General features: G+C 50.8%; 1 long non-coding RNA gene and 1 pseudogene across 1 annotated transcript; one reads left to right on the top strand and one right to left on the bottom strand.

The window, feature by feature from the left end:
• Window positions 1–261: 261 nt before the first annotated feature.
• LOC144333347 (uncharacterized) lies at window positions 262–1285 on the top strand. The gene is made up of 3 exons (XR_013401926.1): window positions 262–402; window positions 762–894; window positions 1079–1285. It is a non-coding gene; the product is annotated as an uncharacterized LOC144333347 (long non-coding RNA).
• A 2385-nt stretch (window positions 1286–3670) lies between these two features.
• On the bottom strand, window positions 3671–4649 carry LOC114671279 (uncharacterized; annotated as a pseudogene).
• Between the last annotated feature and the right edge of the window lie 13052 nt (window positions 4650–17701).

Below are 17701 nucleotides of genomic sequence, written 5' to 3'. Positions count from 1 at the left end.
CCGTTGGCTATTTGTGAGTATTTTCCCAAATAAGGAAGGGGGAAGGGGGTTGTGAGTTACAATGGTGGGACGTGTGGTTTGGAAGGGAGAAATGGGTGCAGAGCAGGTAACCAAGGGAACAGATGTGAGTGATTGGTTAGAACTGACGAGGGGGGAAGGTTGTTTACAGTAACTAAGGGCAAGGAGGCATGGAGAACAAGAAAGTTGAGTTTGAGAACAAAACACAAGAACGTTAACATGCCAAACCTTGGAAGAGAAACTGACTGTATCTGACAGTTTTACGCATTTTAGGGAGACAGGAGACATCAATCAACATATGTAAGATGAACACTGGTTCGATCCGGTACAACCTGAAGGAAAAGTGGGTCAACTCGAAGCCAGGAGGGGGCTTCCAGGTCACAGGTAGGTGAGACAGAAACGGTTGCATTCTTCTGAGTTTCTGATGAGCCTTTCCAAAGGAGGCAATAAGATATGCATTCTTCTCAGCGAGCAGCGGATGACTTTGAATAGAATGGGAGGCAGGTTTGCCCTAAGCAGTTCCCAGATTGACTTTTCCCTTTATCTTAGTGATTTGGGGGGCCCAAAATATTTTCCTTTCCAATTTCCCCCTTTTGTTTTAAAAATATTTTGGAGAAAGCATTTTAGAAGAAAATCAGTCTCTAGTGGCAGGTTTTGTCTGACTTCTCATGGAGTAGCTGAGATTACAGGCGAGCGACACCACACCTCGCTAATTTTTTTTTTTTTTTTTTTTTTTTTGGTAGAAACGCGGGTCTCCCTCGGTTGCCCAGGCTGTCTCTGGTGCCCAACGCAGGGCTCCCCGTAATCTCTACAAATAATCCAGTGAAGGAACACCAGAGCGTGGAAAGCTGAGGACGACCGACAAAGGACTCCCGAGTAGGTTTTCACTTCAAGCTCTAGGGTAAGGAGGGCGCTCGGGGAATTCCAGGGAAACCTCGGGAAAATATGGGTCAGGCTGAGAGTAAGTTCGCTAATTACTTAAGCCTTGTGCAGCAGTTACTGCGCCGCGGAGGGGTAATTGTCAGTACCCAAAATCTCACATCTTTGTTCCGCCTGGTAGACAAGTATTCTCCTTGGTTCCCGGAATATGGTATCATGAATGTAGAAGATTGGGACAAGGTCGGATCAGACTTAAAACGAGCACAACAAGAGGGCCGCGATATTCCCGTCTCTGCTTGGTCTGTGTGGTCTGCAATTAAAACAGCCCTGGAGCCCTTCCACGCTGAGGAGGAGAAGGAGGATTTTCAGGATGACATAGGAAAGTTGAATAATCAGGAGTCTAATTATCAGCTAAGTGAACCATGACAGTCTAGTTTAAAAAAGGGCGAGAAACGGGAAGGTATGTATGTTCATCTCCAGAGACTTATAAAAGAAACTGTGCCACCTACTGTGCCTTTAGGGAAAGGTCTGGAATGGCCACCCCCAGGCCAGCCTCGTGAATATTTGGAAGGGGAGCCTGAGACCCACGCCTTGCCGCTCCCATTGTGGCAGGCCCCGCCAGTAACTATGGCGAAGGGAAGCTTCAGGCTTGTCCAACAGCCAATTAGGATGAGGGAATGATCCAGGCTTGCCCACCTGTTAGTTATGGTAGAGGAGTGCTGCTGCCAGCGGGTCCAAATACAAATTATGGCACAGGGACAATCCAGGCATCCATTCGCCAGGCACAAGAAATGGGGGATTTGAATGCTTGGCAGTTTCTGGTAATTATTTCACCAGCTGAGGAGCCCAGAGAACTTGCTCAAGCATGCTGGGAGCCATTCCCTTTTAAAATATTAAAAGACTTAAAGCAAGCAATTGGACAATATGGGCCAAATTCTCCTTATGTTCATTCCTTGTTACAATGTGTGGCTTATAACAGACGTTGAATACGTATGGATTGAGAGGCATTAGCCCGATCCACCCTGTCCCCCTCTGAATTTCTCCAATTGAAAACCTGGTGGACGGATGAAAGAACAAATCAGGCAGAAATGCTCAAGCCCAATGTCCCGTTAATATCACACCTGATCAATTGCTTGGAGTCGGATGGGCATGGAGTACTCTAAATCAACAGATGGTAATGGGTGATGAGGCTGTTGATCAGCTCAGAACTACATGCCTAAGAGCCTGGGAAAAAATTCACGACGCTAGTTCTGCTTATACTTCTTTTAACACAGTTCAACAGGGTCCAAGGGAGCCTTTTCCAGATTCTATCACTCCTTTGCTGGATGTGGCTCAAAAGGCTATTTCCGATTCTCATGCCAAGAAAGTGATCGTTCAGCTGCTTGCTCATGAAAATGTTAATACAGAATGTCAGGGAGCAATTAGACCTATTAAGGGATTGGCAGATCTAAATGAGGAAAAAACTTTAAGTGAATACATTAAAGTCTACGATGGCATTGGGGGGCACTTATATAAGGCCAGCATCCTTATATAAGGCCAGGGGGAGAGAGGGGGATGCTATTACTCCCCATATCGTGGGGGGTGCCTCACCCCACTGTGATGAGGATCTAACAGCGAGGGGGAGAGAGGGGATTGCTATTACTCACCATTACGAGGTGGATCGTAATCATTACTCCCCCTGCAATGTGTGTCCATTACTAACAATCTCCTTTGTTCAGGATATTAGGAACAATTTCACAGGTTTTGTGTACACAGCCTGCGATAGGAGAAGAATACCATCCTTCTCCTATCGCACCTCCGGCTATTAGGAACCATACCACACAATGGGTGTACACTTTTTGGGAGATTTGGGGTAATGTCCTCCTGTGTGTCCCTGAATATTCGGAGACATATCACAGGTTGGCTGTACACCCACTACTCTCTTGGCAGGAACATCATACTTTACCTACTGGAAATTAGGAGCAATATCACAGACTGGATGTCAAGCCACTGTCATATTGGAAGTAATATCATGCTCTCCCCCACAAGTTAAGAGGAACAATAACACAGGGGGGGTGTACCTTCTCCGGTAGTGGAAGTAGTATCATCATCTCTTCCTTTAGATGACAGTGTAGCAGGACGAGCCGCAGACAAAACTCCTCAGACATCGGATTAAAGAAGGAAGAGGTTTTTTATTCAGCCGGGAGCATCGGCAGACTCGCGTCTTAAGAACGGAGCTCCCTGAAGAAGAAATACGTGGCCTTTTTTGGGTCATGATAAATCAAGCATGCGTGGAAAACGTGACGAGGGGCTACATGTATCAGCTAACAGAACAAAAAGTTTTACAGTGCTTTCTCAAACAATGTCTGGAATTTACAGATAACACTAGTAGTTTTGGTCAGGGGTTGATATTATCATTATTATTTTAACCACCAGGGCCACGTGGTGGTGCCAAGGTCGTCTAGCTATTTATCTTACTTCTGTTTCTTTCCAACTTTTTGCTTTCTCCCCCTTCTCCTGTCTTATAAACTAGGGAAAAGGGGATACAGGGAAAAGCTGGGAAAGAGCAGGAGAAGTGGTGGTCTCATTCTATAGTAGCACACCCCAGCCCAGGCAGGGCAGGTGCACCCCTCTCCTCATAGGCTGCCCACCTGGCCTCGCCTTGGCCTCACCACTGTGGCAGCCCCGGTGCTGCTGCAGGCAGGGTGTGCTGCTCCCAGGCCCCAGGCACTTGGGGACTTGTCTGGAAGGGGGCAGAGCACCCATGCTCACTCAGCATCACCAGCATGTGGGTTCACAGGCCTGGCACTTGGCACACGAGGGACCAGCACCCCCATGGTAGCCTTGTGGGGGCACTCTTTCGTACTTGGCACAGGGAAACTGATGCTTCAACAAGAATGACCAGCCCCTTTGCTGGCAAAGAGGAGAGGGGAGGGCCTGGCTCAGCCCAAGTCCTCTGTGACCCCGTACCCTGCTTCCCTGATGCAGCTGGAGGAAAGACAGCTGTGCCTGTGCTCAGCACAACCCTCTCGTCCTCCCACCTAGCGACAAACCATAATAATGGCACGGATGATACGTCCCCAGAATCGAGACCTGCCAGGGTCTGGGCTGAGCTCTCACTGTGAACCCAGGAGATGGCGGGAAAGGAGGTGAAAGCTATGAAGCCCTTTCCTGTTACCACAGAGACTGACCCCAGGGAGCATTGCCCAGCCTGGAGCTGGCTCAGGGACTGGGTAGAGAGAGGGATGAGCCCCATCCAGGCTCCAGGCAGTCCCTCTCTGTGCCTGCTAAGGCCCTGCAGGTGCCTTCTGTTCCGTGAGCGTCAGTCCCCTTCTTCCATCCAGCAAATGGGAAGGTGGTGTCTAAATTGTGCCTATGAGAAAACTGTGCTGCTGTAAAAATAATGTCCAATATCCCTGTCCCTGCACCCTGACAAAGCCTGTGCTGGGCCACCGGCCTGCCTCCTGGCCTGTGGTTCTGCCAGGTAATGACGGGATCGCAGCACCTCTGCCCTCGACCACCTGACCAGAAAGTCACCCCACCTGGCTGCTCATGGGAGCGAGGCTGAAGCCAGGGCACTGGTGCAGGAGTCATCCCCTGAGGGCCTGGGGAGCCATGCAGAGTAACAGACACCATTCAGTATATTCAGGCAAAAAAAGGAAAACATCGTTTTGAAAATAGACCCCAACATTATCATCTATGCATCTGAAGGCAGAACCCGCTCTGCATGTCCAAAATGGACATTTACTACACTGAGGAGTTCAGCAAAATTTCTACTAAGTTGGTGCACAAGGTTTTGCACCAGCCTCACAGAAGAGTCTGTAGGAATTTTAATATCTTTATCCCAGGCCCCCCGGCCCGTTTCCAGGGAAGCCCACGGGTACAGTGTGTTCCTCCCTCGTCCTGGGATTGTGACTGTTTCTTGAATGGTCATCCTTCATCTTCTCCATACCGAGGTGATTTTTACCTCTCAGAGTCTGCGGGAGGATTCAATGACAGGAGAAAAATGGTGTCGGTCAAAGCCAGTTCCCAGCCTCCCCTGTCCCCAGGGGTCTGATGTCTGGAAGGACAGGACACAGAGGGACCCAGCCCCGGATGTGCCATCCCTTACAGGCTTAGCTCCCCCAGCCTCAGCTTCTGTGCCAGATGCAGGTGTGGGCAGGAAGGGATGCAGCCATAAGGTCTGTGTCCAGGCATCCACAGGTTGCGTGCCTTGTGGGGACTGTGGGTTCATCTCCCGCTTCCCCACAAGGGTCATTTCCTTTCTTGTCAGAGACTCACCAGTTGCCACACCAGGGCAAAAACTTTTAAAAGTCAGAAAAGCTTTGTGTTTCTGTGCCAGGGTCCCAGCCAAGACCCCCAAGGACCCAGGGGAACTCCTGCCTATGCCGTCAGCTGTGCTTCTCATCACCACCCAAGAAATCTCCTCTAATGAGCATGAATGGGAGGAAAGTCAGCATATGCCTTCTCAGCATTTCTGTTGTTACTGAGCTCTTTCCATGGACCAGGCACTTCACACGCATTATTTAATACTGTAAGGGTACATTTAACACATTAATTATCCTTGTTGTGAAGAGGGAGACGTTTTCGCCATGTTCCTAGAGCATTTTTGACCTCGTGACTACGAATCTTTTCTCATCTTTCCATATGTAGATAAATCTTGGTAAAGATAAGCCACCTACTAATTTTACAACCCAAAAATGTTATGCAAATGTCGGGGATGCATCCCTTTTCAAAATATAAGCATCTGAGAAGGCAGCACCACACACTCCCTATACCTGTGGGTTTAACCTAAGAACCTGATGGTTGCAGCTGGAACCATCTGCTAGCAGGGATGGTAATTGAAGTTTTATTATTTCCTGGATAAAGGCAATCGACTAAAGCAAAAGGTCGCCTGGATTCCCGCGTGAGTTTAGGATGAACTTTGTAAAACATGCAGTAAAGGGCACTGTTGAGCTTCTTATGGGAAGACAAGGGGCCATAAATCCTGACAGCTTATGAATATCGTGGTTAAATATAGGGGGGTCGGCTGGGCATGGTGGCTCACGCCTGTTATCCCAGCACTTTGGGAGGCCAAGGTGGGCCTCCCAAAGGTTAGGAGATTGAGATCATCCTGGCTAACATGGTGAAACCCTGTCGCTACTAAAAATACAAAAAAAAATTACCCGGGCATGATGGTGGACGGCTGTGGTCCCAGCTACTCCAAGGCTGAGGCAGGAGAATGGGGGGAACCCGGGAGGCGGAGCTTGCAGTGAGCCGAGATCGCACCACTGCACTCCAGCCTGGGCCACAGTGGGAGACTCCATCTAAAAAATAAAAATAAAAATAAAAATAAAAAAAAGTTGCTGGGATTTCTGTGTGTGCTCTCTTCACAGGTGAGCTGCAACACGCTGTAGTTAGATATGCTTAGTCATTAACAAAACTGCCTTCTTCCTTTTCTGTTCTGTGGAGAGGACTCTGCCTTGCTAGGGATTTATCTCCCCAACAGCTCTCATTAGAGTCCTGTAAGGAACTGCTCCCACTGTCCTTGCTCACAGGTGAGAAGTCTGAGTTGGAAGGCCCAGGTGAGCAGGTTAGTGGGTATCAGAACGCAGTTAATTTCCTGAGCCACCGTGGACCCCAGGCCTTCCAGATGCCCTTGCTGGCAGCATCTGTGGTGTCCTTCAGATTCCTGTGACTTGAGCTAAAGTTGTGTAGCTGGAGAAAGCCTGCGGAGGAGGTGCGTTGTGAACTGGAAAGTGCTATGGAAGATTTAAGAGAGAAGAAATGCCAATGAAATGTGTCATCTCAGGCATTTGTTGATGGTCTGAGGAGTGAAGCTGTGATAAGCCCTGGGCCGCCTGGAAGCCCTCCCTGCTGACTGCCCATAGAGGCCGGGACACCGGGTGAGCACCCTACCTGACTGTCCAGTAAAAGGGAAGCCACATCTGACTGCTGCAGGGAAACCGATGATTGTGTCGTCAAAATCTTAAGGAGAAGGCTAGGCCAAGACTTCAGGAGACAGATCCGAGAGGGTCCTGCATGGGAGGACCCCGGGTCAGGGCAGACCCCCCGCCCCGTTCCTGCCGTCAGTTAGAAGTGAGATGAGATTGCAGGTAACCAAGGAAACTCCAAACTCTTTAGTTTTAAAACTGATTTTTGGCCATGACCTGATTTTGAAAAGCCACAAGGTAAGGCCAGGTGTAGTGGCTCACGCCTGTAATCTCAGCACTTTGGGAGGAAGAGGCCAGCAAATTGCTTGAGCCTGGGAATTTGAGACCAGCCTGCGCAACATGGTGAAGCCCTGTCTCTACAAAAAATAAAAAAATTAGCTGGATGTGGTAGTGTGTGCCTGTAGTCCCAGCTGCTTTGGAGGCTGAGGTGGGAGGATTGCTTGAGCCCCAGAGACAGAGGTTTCAGTAAGATGGTGCCACTGCTCTCCAGTCTGGGCGACAGAGTGAGACTCTGTCTCAAAAGAAAAAAAAAAAAGTGGCCGGGCGCGGTGGCTCAAGCCTGTAATCCCAGCACTTTGGGAGGCCGAGACGGGCGGATCACGAGGTCAGGAGATCGAGACCATCCTGGCTAACACGGTGAAACCCCGTCTCTACTAAAAAATACAAAAAACTAGCCGGGCGCGGTGGCGGGCGCCTGTAGTCCCAGCTACTTGGGAGGCTGAGGCGGGAGAATGGCGTGAACCCGGGAGGCGGAGCTTGCAGTGAGCTGAGATCTGGCCACTGCACTCCAGCCTGGGCGGCAGAGCGAGACTCTGTCTCAAAAAAAAAAAAAAAAAAAGAAAAAAAAAAGTCACAAAATGTATCTTTTTGGAGAGAACATTTGTTTTTGGCTGTTTCTTCCTCATCATCCAGTGATTTCTAAGTAAAAATATGCACATATACCCATGCCTTTCTGAAAATGACTAATGCTTCTCAGCCCTGGCTCATGTTAGCATCACTCATTAGAGTGGGCTGGCACTGGCCTGGCCCCAACTCCAGAGATTCTGTTTAGTTGGTGGGCCCCTGACATGGGTGTTTTAAAACCCTTCTACGTGATTCTGTTTTGTTTTGTTTTGTTTTGTTTTGAGGGCAGTGGCACGATCTCGGCTCACTGCAACCTCTGCCTCCCTGGTTCAAGCGATTCTCCTGCCTCAGCCTCCCAAGTCGCTAGGACTATATGCACATGCCACCACGCCTGGCTAATTTTTGTATTTTTAGTAGAGCCGGCGTTTCACCATATTGATCAGGCTGGTCTCGAACTCCTGACTTCAGGTGATCCATCTGCCTTGGCCTCCCAAAGTGCTGGGAAGGAGACCCACTGCTCACTGCTCAGGGGCAAAGACTGTGCAGATGGAAGGGCCAGGCTAGAGGAGGTGACCAGCCTAATAAGTGATCGGTGAGTGGCAGAGTGGTGCCAGAATCTCAATCTGTCCTGACTCCAAAATCTTTCAGAATCCCCAAATCACGCAAATTACCTTAAAGACCATGAGGCTTCCACAGACCATGCATGGGTCTTATATCCTTGGCTGAGCTGTCTTTTGATCTTCACTGCAGTCCTATGAAATTGGCACCTGTACTTTGATCTCCATTTTCTAGATGAGAAAAATGGAGACTTTGCCATATTAAGTAACGTGCCCAGCAACACGCAGCCAGGAGGGAGCCCAGAAAGCCTGGCGCGGGAGGCGCCCCTGCGTGAGCTGCAGCGCTGAGATGTGCTGTGAGTATAACATTCTCACCGGATTTTGAAAATGTAGTGCTAACAAGTAAAATATCTAATAAATAATTGTTCATATTTATTAATCGGTTACATGATAATATTTTTGATACTCTGAGTCACAAATCAATCTCATGTCTTCTTGCTTTTTCAACGTGGAAACTGGAAAATCTAAAAATGTGGGTTGTGCCTTCTTCCCCGTGGACGGCGCTGCTCGAAGCCTGCCCCTCCCCGCGCTCAGTCCGGGACGCTGGCGTTTCTGTGCGGCCGCGCCAGGAGCCCGGAGAGTGTCAAGCAGGGCTCGGGCTTTCCGTCCGGGCGTCTGTCCAGTGCCGGCCCGATCCTGAGCTGGCGCTCCAGGTGCCGAGAGCCCAGTTCCCAAATCTGAAGAACGGGCGAGGCACTCTCCACACAGAGAAGCGTCAACACAGCGCGAGGGAGGCGGCGCGGGAGCGGGATCCGGGTGGGGGGACGGCGAGGGCGCACGCGGCGCTCGTGGGGAGCGGGGTCCGGGTGGGGGTCCGGGTAGGGGGACGGTGAGGGCGCACGCGGCGCTCGGGGGGAGCGGAGTCTGTGTGGGGGGACGGCGAGGGCGCACGCGGCGCTCGGGGAGAGCTGGTTCCGGGTGGGGGTCCGGGTGGGGAGACCGTGAGGGCGCACGCGGCGCTTGGGGGGAGCGGGGTCCGGGTGGGGGTCTGGGTGGGGGGACGGCGAGGGCGCACGCGGCGCTCGGGGCGAACGGGGTCCGGGTGGGGGGACGGCGAGGGCGCACGCGGCGCTCGAGGGGAGCGGGGTCCGGGTGGGAGGACGGCGAGGGCGCACGCGGCGCTTGGGGGGAGCGGGGTCCGGGTGGGGGGACGGCGAGGGCGCACGCGGCGCTTGCGGGGAGCGGGGTCCGGGTGGGGGTCTGGGTGGGGGGACGGCGAGGACGCACGCGGCGCTCGGGGCGAACGGGGTCCGGGTGGGGGGACGGCGAGGGCGCACGCGGCGCTCGGGGGGAGCGGGGTCCGGGTGGGGGGACGGCGAGGGAGCACGCGGCGCTCGGGGTGAACGGGGTCCGGGTGGGGGAACGGCGAGGGCGCACGCGGCGCTCGGGGGGAGCGGGGTCAGGGTTGGGGGACCGCGAGGGCCACGCGGCGCTCGGGGAGGCTCGCCCAGGGCCGATGCGCGGTCCAGACCGCCGGCGAACGGAAACGTTAGAACGTCCCTAGAATGGACACGAAATAAGCCACGTAAGGGGCTGGGAGAAGAGCCGTGTAGAAACGGACACAGCGCCCGCAGCGAACCGGCAGGCCGCCCCGGGACAGCGGCGCCGCACGAGGCTCAGGGGCTGCAGGGAGGGGCCCGGGCCCCGCGGGGCTGCTCGTCCCTCTGGCTCCGCCCAGCCCCGCCCCAAGGCCGCTGCTGCTGTCACCGCTGTCCTATGACACAGGACATGTGTCCTATGATGTAGCTGGGCCATCGCTATGAAAACACAGCAGTGCTTGAGTATTCAGTAGATCCAAGCGGCTGTTCAGAAAGTATGGGCTCCTCCACCCGTGCAGTCCGCAGAGCAGCTCTGGGGAGCCACACTGAGTCGTCCCTCAGCACGAGGAGACTGGTGGGCACCGGAAAATGGGGATGAGGAGGAGGGCGTTAAGGGGCGGTGGCGCGGGTGACAGGCTGCAGGTCAGCGCCTGAGGCTGCAGCACACTCCCTCCCCGGGCCGGAAGGGCAGGGACTGCACGGGGACCCTGAGGACAGAGTGCAAGTGACCCCCTGTCCCCGACCCCGGAGTAGCTTCTCACCGGCTCCCCAGCCAACCTCCTGGGTTTCAGGCAGATGGCCAGGGTGGGGGTGGGTCTGAAGGGAGACCCCAGCCAGGGCGTGCTGGCCGCAGCCCGTAAACCCCTGCAGGTCTGTGCCGCTCCCCCAGCCACTCAGCCTCCCTGAACAAGGAAGCTGGAAGACATCCCTGGGTGTGTTCAGCTGCCCAAGGCCACCAGCACCTTGTGTGTTTCCCTCTTCCTGCTTGGCAGGAAGCAGCTGAAGCAGGAAGCAGCTGGAAGCCATCTGGTCTTTGAGACTGGCCCTTTCAGGCCACAGATGGCTGCGCTCCGCCAGGAAGGAGGAGGAGCACAAGCCGCCTTGTGAGCCTGTCTTGTGTGGAAGAAACCACTTTCCTGGGAGACCAGAACTAAGTCACTTGACTCCTCTCAGCTGCAAGAAGAGTGGGCAGCCCTGATAGGCACACCCTCGATTCCCAGCTGAGGCTGGCACGGTTGCTGCCCGATGGGTGGGAGGACCCTGTGAGGGCCTGGGTCACCAGTGACCCCAGAGACTGCACTGCACTCCAGGTAGGAAGTGTGCATTGCTCATCACAGTCTTTCAGTGCCCTGGAATGCCTGGCAAAGAATCTGCTTTTAATCACAGGTTAAATGATGATGCCGCTCAGTCGATGGGAGCTTGTCATTTGGGCAGAAAGTATGCAGTCCACTACTGGGGCTTCTGGGACTGGGAAATGGGAATACTCACATTTTGGGCTTGGAGAAAGATCCCAGTTACAACTGAAGTGATTCTAAAGTGCCACGTTAGCTCATCTTCTAGCATTTTTCCTCCTAAGTACAAAGCTGTAAAAGCATGAAAGATTTAGGCTCCTCTGCAGGGCTTGAGCCTTCAGAGGGGGGAGCAATCCACCCAACTAACCACCCCACATAAGCCAAGCGCGTGTCAAACTCTTCCCAAAAGAGCCGCGTGGCAGGACACCATCTAAGGGCAAAGGCTTTAGAGGTGGGCAAGTTACACTATGCTCAGTGGTGCTGCGGGCCTGGAGCACTGTCATGGTCTCCCAAGCTTGTCAAGATCCTAGTTACCCAGATTATTGATGGCCTACTGTTGGCACTAACTGCAAATACTTAAGTGAATGAGAAAGTCGTCATTCATCCCTTGGACAAGGAGGAAGCCCCGTGGCACCCACTGTAGACTCTGCTCCCAGATTGCCATCGTTCTGTTTATTGGCTCTCCAATAGTTGAAAGTCCACTTTTTTAATAAGGTCATCCAGCGCGTTTCTCCTTGTCACACACAGAGCTATCATGAGAGAACCTTGTAAGTGCCTTGTTGAAAACCTGGGGCACTCTGGCTTTGTCACAGTCTTTCCCAAAGTATGTTCCTCCCAACAGTTGGGCCTGGGAGCAACTCTGTGGAAGGAGGTTCTGTGGTGACATCACTTTGGAGAACTCTGAATATGAGATTCCTCTTTCGGAAGGTACCTTCATGTATCAACAGCTGTATGTCCCTTTGAAAATGAAACTGTTTAACAGACAACTCCATCCCTTTTTTTCGTGTAATATTAACATCTGTGGTGGGCAAAATAATGGCCCCTCAGAGATGTCCCTGTCACAATTGCTGGAATCTGTGACTAGTGGTTTATATAATGAAGGGGAAATCAAGGTTGCAGGTAAGATTAAGGTTGCCAACTAGCTGACCCCAGATAAGAAGGGCAGACTTGATGACTCAGGTTGGCCCAGTGGAATCACAAGGGTCCTCAAACGTGGAAGAGAGAGGAAGAAGGTCAGTCAGAGGAGAGATGATGATGGAAGCAAGGTCAGAGAGGGAGTTAAAGATGCTATGCAGCTAGCTTTGAAGATGGACGTAGGGGCCACAGGCCAAGGACTGCTGCAGCCACTGGAAGCTGGAAGACACAGGATACAGATTCTCCCCTAGAGCCCCCAGAAGGAACGCAGCCTGCTGATTCCTTGAGTTAGCCCAGTGAGATGCATGCAGGACTTCGGATCCCCAGGTCAAATGTCCAGTGTTGCATCCACACGTTCGGGAGAGAATCGGGGGCCTAGACAACACACCAGACGTTTGACCTAGAGCTCAGATGGGGAGCGACGGCAGGCATGAAGATACGGTCTGAGACCAACATGGAACTCAGGAACAACAGGCAGCTTGCCTGCCTGAGACACATCTGTGTGTGAGGTGCCCACGGCGTGAGCACACAGTCTCCCTCCGAATTGTCACAGAACCAACCACAGCAGCTGCTGGGAGCAGAAAGTCACGAGCTGGTGCTCACTGTTGCTGCCGTGCAAACTGGCAAACCAGGCCCCTCTTTCCCAGATCCTATTTTTAATATTTCTGGCAATGAAACAGTGTGTGCTAACCCAAGGAAAAGGTAAGTCACGTCCACAGATAACCTTGGATTCGAGCGAATCCCTTTTGAATGCTGTGCTCCTGTTTCTCCATGACCACCCACTCTCTGGAGAACAGCCAGGCAGATAATGTGGGAACGTGGAAATGGAAGCTGGAGACTCATACCCCCACTTCCAGTAGTAACGATTTCTTCAGTTTTTCCAGCTAGAAAATAGGTGTACTCTGGATGCTGGGGAGCTGCAACCAGGCTTGGGGGCCATGGTTGTCACCCACATCTGTGCCATTTGCTTGTCAGAGTTCTCCCAGAACTGGTGCTTTTACCCAGGAGCTTCATTCCTAAGAATATTTATCTTACCCACTACTTAATTTTGGGTAAGAGACTTTCCGGAAAGAAACCATTTCTTGTACTTTGCTAAATCATCATCAGTAGTCAGTGGCCTCTAACACCAGGCTCTCCACCCAGAGTCCATGGCTGAGAGCCCTGCCGAGCCGGAGGCCCAGCATCTGCTCAGTGTGGCTCCAGACATTTGCAGCCTTGCCGACCTGGAAGGGGCCTCAGGGCAAAGCCACAAACAGGCTGTGTCCAGGAAGCTCCTCTGTTGGCTTGAGCGCCATCTAAACTGAGCTCATTCAACAGACCAAAAGTGTCAAGCCAACATGTAGTTCCTTTATTCTCTTGCGTTTCCCAGACCCTGGCACTTCTGGGGGTGATGTAATAATTACAGAGTACTCTGACGAAAAGGTTTTTTTATTTTATTAATTGTACTGGTATTTATGATGTGAAAAGTAAAAACAAGGATCAGATGTAAAGTCAATTCAAAGAAAAATGTTAAGAAAAATAGAAACAAATCAGAGACAGCCATGACAAACATCACAAAGTTGTGCCCTGTGACTGATGCTGGGGCACCCGGATGGGGTGGAGGGTTCCTTTCCAGTACGTGAGGCAATGCCCAGTGAATACTTTCTCTCGGGGTCCACGTGCACCTCTGCCCACTTGCTTCCATCCCTCTCCACCTCTGGGCACTTTATCTCCTGATTAATTAAGTTTATTGGTAGAAGGGTCTCCTGCAACTCCACCTGTTACACATCTCGCTGCTTCTGTTTTTCCATATTCTTTTCCAGGAAGAGGCTGTTTGCATGAGGAAATTTGCATATTTCTCTGTGGCTGTTATTCTCATGTAGCGAGTTTGCATTTGGCTTATTTCACTCAATATTGTATCGGAAGCATTTTCCATGGTGCATATTATCCCAAAATAATTTTCAACTGTAGAGGTTGGTTGTTCCCTGTTCTTTAAAAGTTTTAAAATCTTTTGGCTGGGTGCGGTGGCTCACGCCTGTAATCCCAGCACTTTGGGAGGCCGAGGCAGGCGGATCACGAGGTCAGGAGATGGAGACCATCCTGGCTAACATGGTGAAACTCCGTCTCTACTAAAAATACAAAAAATTAGCCGGACGTGGTGGCAGGCGCCTGTAGTCCCAGCTACTCGGGAGGCTGAGGCAGGACAATGGTGTGAACCCAGGACGTAGAGCTTGCAGTGAGCCAAGATCGCGCCACTGCACTCCACCTGGGTGACAGAACGAGACTCCGTCTAAAAAAAAAAAAAAGTTTTTAAAGTTTTTATAGAGACGAGGTCTCACCATGCTTCCCAGCCTAGTCTCAAACTGCTGGGCTCAAGCCATCCTCCTGCCTCAGCCTGCCAAAGGCATGAGCCACCCCACCCAGCCTGTTTCCTTTTTTTTTTTTCTTTTTAAATGAATACCACTGGACACACAGCTCTTGCCTTCTATTGAACTTTTAGTTATTTTTGGAGAATAAATTATTGCAAGTGGGTCAAAGCACATAAATGTTCACACTTCTTAACTGCCCACCCCACTAAGCTTGAGGCCTCTTAGCTCATAGAAAAAATGGTGACCTTCGTTCTCAATATGCACAGGACCTTATCAAAGAAACTTTTCAAAGAATGAGATTAAAAAAAAAAAGTGGAAAAATGACGAAGGATATGAATGTTACCTCAGAAAAAAAGAATACACTTGGCCACAAGAATATGAGACATGCTCAGCCTCACTGATAATTAACACTTGCAAATTCATGCCAAAAAAAAAAATTTCTTGTAAGTATAAGCAAGGACTGACAAGTTTGGTAATAGCCCCGATGGTAAGGTCTGGGGAACAGTCACTGTCACTGTGCTCTGCAGTCATGCCAATCAACAAAGCTGTAGGGGAGGATAACTTGCAACCACTGTCCTCAGTGCTGGGGATAGCAGCAGCACTGTCCAGGAGCACTTCCGGCCACCATGGAATGTTCTGGACCTGGATCCAGCATAGCTGCCACAAGCCATGTGTGCTTACTGAGCACTTGAAATGTGACTAGTGCAATGGAGGGACCGAATTTTTTAAATTTTCATTTGCTTTTAATAAATGAATTGAAATAGCCACACATGGTTAGTGGCACCTGTATTAGATAAGTGACAGCTGCATAAGGATGCTGGTTCTAGGAAGCCCAGCAGCCTGTGATGGGGCTGCTTTGAGAACAGGGCACAGCTGAGTGCCCGGTGCTGGACTATGGCTAAGCCAGCTGAGTTAAGCACATCTCAGGGAACTCTGTGTGCAAAACAAGAAAGAGGAATTGAAAACAGAGAAATAGTGGGAAGAGGCAGAGGAGAAGAATGAGAATTGCCTGTTGCCATTTTTGAAGTGTGGCCTCCAGGCCTTGCAGCTGTAACTGAATGGCCACGAGCAGCACTGCAGGCCTGCGTGACGTCCGGCTGAGTGGCCACCGAGAAAGGTCTTTGCTGCCTCAGGTCCCAGGTGTGGCCATCAGTACTTGTCAGAACCGGAGCAGGGGACTGTGCCTGACAGCTGGATCAGCTAACCAACACTTTCTGGCTGTTCCTGGCTCTTAGATGTGGAACCAAAAATGTTATTGTACAGTTTGGTAAAAACAAATCATTACTTCGCACACGATGGCTTATAAATCTGGTTGCAATGGATTTGCACAAAATGAAGCATAGCTTAGTTTCTTCATGGTCTAGTCTAGTGTAAAAAGTGGGGACGCTGTTTGTCATGTCAATGACAGGGGGTGGGAGAGAGAGTGGCCACTCTGCCAGTGGGTTCCTGCACCATCTGTGGTGCGCACTAGCATTTCCCAAAGGGAGCAATATATTGGACCCTTTTCAAGGCAAATAGTCTTGACAATGCCTGATAATTCATCTAGGGACCCTAGTTAAGTGTTCTGTAATTATTAAAGAGAGTTAGAATTGTAAGCCAATTTTAGTTGACATATATATATACACACACACATATATATTTTAACCTTTAAAAAATTCTTCCTGGCTGGGCGCAATGGTTCACACCTGTAATCGAGCACTCTGGGAGGCTGAGGGGGGCAGATCACAGGTCAAGAGATTGAGACTGTCATGGCCAACATGGTGAAACCCCATCTTTGCTAAAAATACAATAACAACAAAAAATTAGCCGGGTGTGGTGGCAGGCACCTGTAGTCCCAGCTACTTGGGAGGCTGAGGCAGGAGAATCGCTTGAACTCGGGAGGTGGAGGTTGCAGATCGTGCCATTGCACTCCAGCCTGGGCAACAAGAATGAGACAATGCGCCCGGCCCTAAATGTTTAGCTTTTTAAAAATCCTTGTGAAATCTGTCCAGGTGTGGTGGCTCACGCCTATAATCCCAGCACTTTAGGAGGCCAAGGCAGGCGGATCATGAGGTCAGGAGTTCAAGACCAGCCTGGCCGATATGGTGAAACCCTGTCCTTACCAAAAATACAAAAATTAGCTAGGTGTGGTGGCACACGCCTGTAGTCCCAGCTACTTGGGAGGCTGAGGCAGAAGAATCGCTTGAACCTAGGAGGCAGAGGTTGCAGTGAGCCAAGATCATGCCACACTGTACTTCAGCCTGGGCAACAGAGCAAGACTCCATCTCAAAAAGAAAAAATAAAAAATTCTTGTGAAATTTATGTTTGTTAATGGTGAAAAACAGAGCTGCCAAATTATTTTTTTCCACCTTTGTAATCAGTTCTCTAAACACCAATCTATTCCCTTTTCCCACCCATTTAAAACATCCCATAATCCCCAATATACATGGGCTTTTTTCAGACCTGCACTTTATTCCATTGCTCCATCTCTGCCATTTTAATTGCTATCGTTCTTTTTTTTTTTTTGATGAAGTGCTATGTCAACATTATTTATGCATATTTTAGATTTATCATCCGTCTTTCTTGCTATAAATCTTAGTTAAAAAGGGCAGAGCTTTCACTGATTTATTCACTGATCTATCCCCAAGGCACATCATAGACACTGATATTCATTGAATGAGTGAATTTGGAGCGATGGCGTTTGAGATGTGAAATTTGCCATCTCATTTGAACACCAACCTTGGTCTTTAGGGCTAACTCCCCTCCAGGTGTAAGATCCTGGAAAGGTGCTCTCTGTTGAGGAAGAGTAACTTCCCCATGGAGAAAGGCCTTTGTTTGGTCAAACCACATCATTTCATTTAATTTGATCTTCTCAACAATTCTGGAAGGAAGACGATGCAGATTCAGCTGCAGGTGGGAATGTAAATTGGTGCAACCTCTTGGAAAAAGAATTTGGCTTAACATGTCTTAATCATGCTTTCCCCTACCCCTCAATCAGAGACCACCAGAACACACTGTGGGCTAATAGACTGGGCTTGTTTCTCATTGCAGCAAGGAAGAACGCATGCCCTGGGGAGCCTCATGCGTTCCACTCAGTAAGGTCGTTAGAAAGACACGACGATAGGATTAGAGCTTGGGTGACCTGCAAGGGGGTTTGAGGAACCCGGGCTCTGCTTGGACGGATGCTGTCGGGACGTGGGGCTAGCTCCAGGGTCGGCAGTCTTTCTTTACAAGCAGGAGGAAGGACGCCAGGCGACAGCTGCCCAGCAAGGCAGCCGCAGTGCTCAGGCAGCCAGCACGGGGCATCGGGGCTTCTGTGGCAGGGGTGGTGCATTTGTGCTCAGAGGTGAGTCTGGAGGG

The sequence above is a fragment of the Macaca mulatta genome, chromosome 12 (assembly GCF_049350105.2).
Source record: "Macaca mulatta isolate MMU2019108-1 chromosome 12, T2T-MMU8v2.0, whole genome shotgun sequence".
Classification (NCBI taxonomy): domain Eukaryota; kingdom Metazoa; phylum Chordata; class Mammalia; order Primates; family Cercopithecidae; genus Macaca; species Macaca mulatta.
The sequence above is the reverse complement of the archived record's forward strand: the minus strand, read 5'-3'. Positions and strand labels throughout refer to the sequence as shown.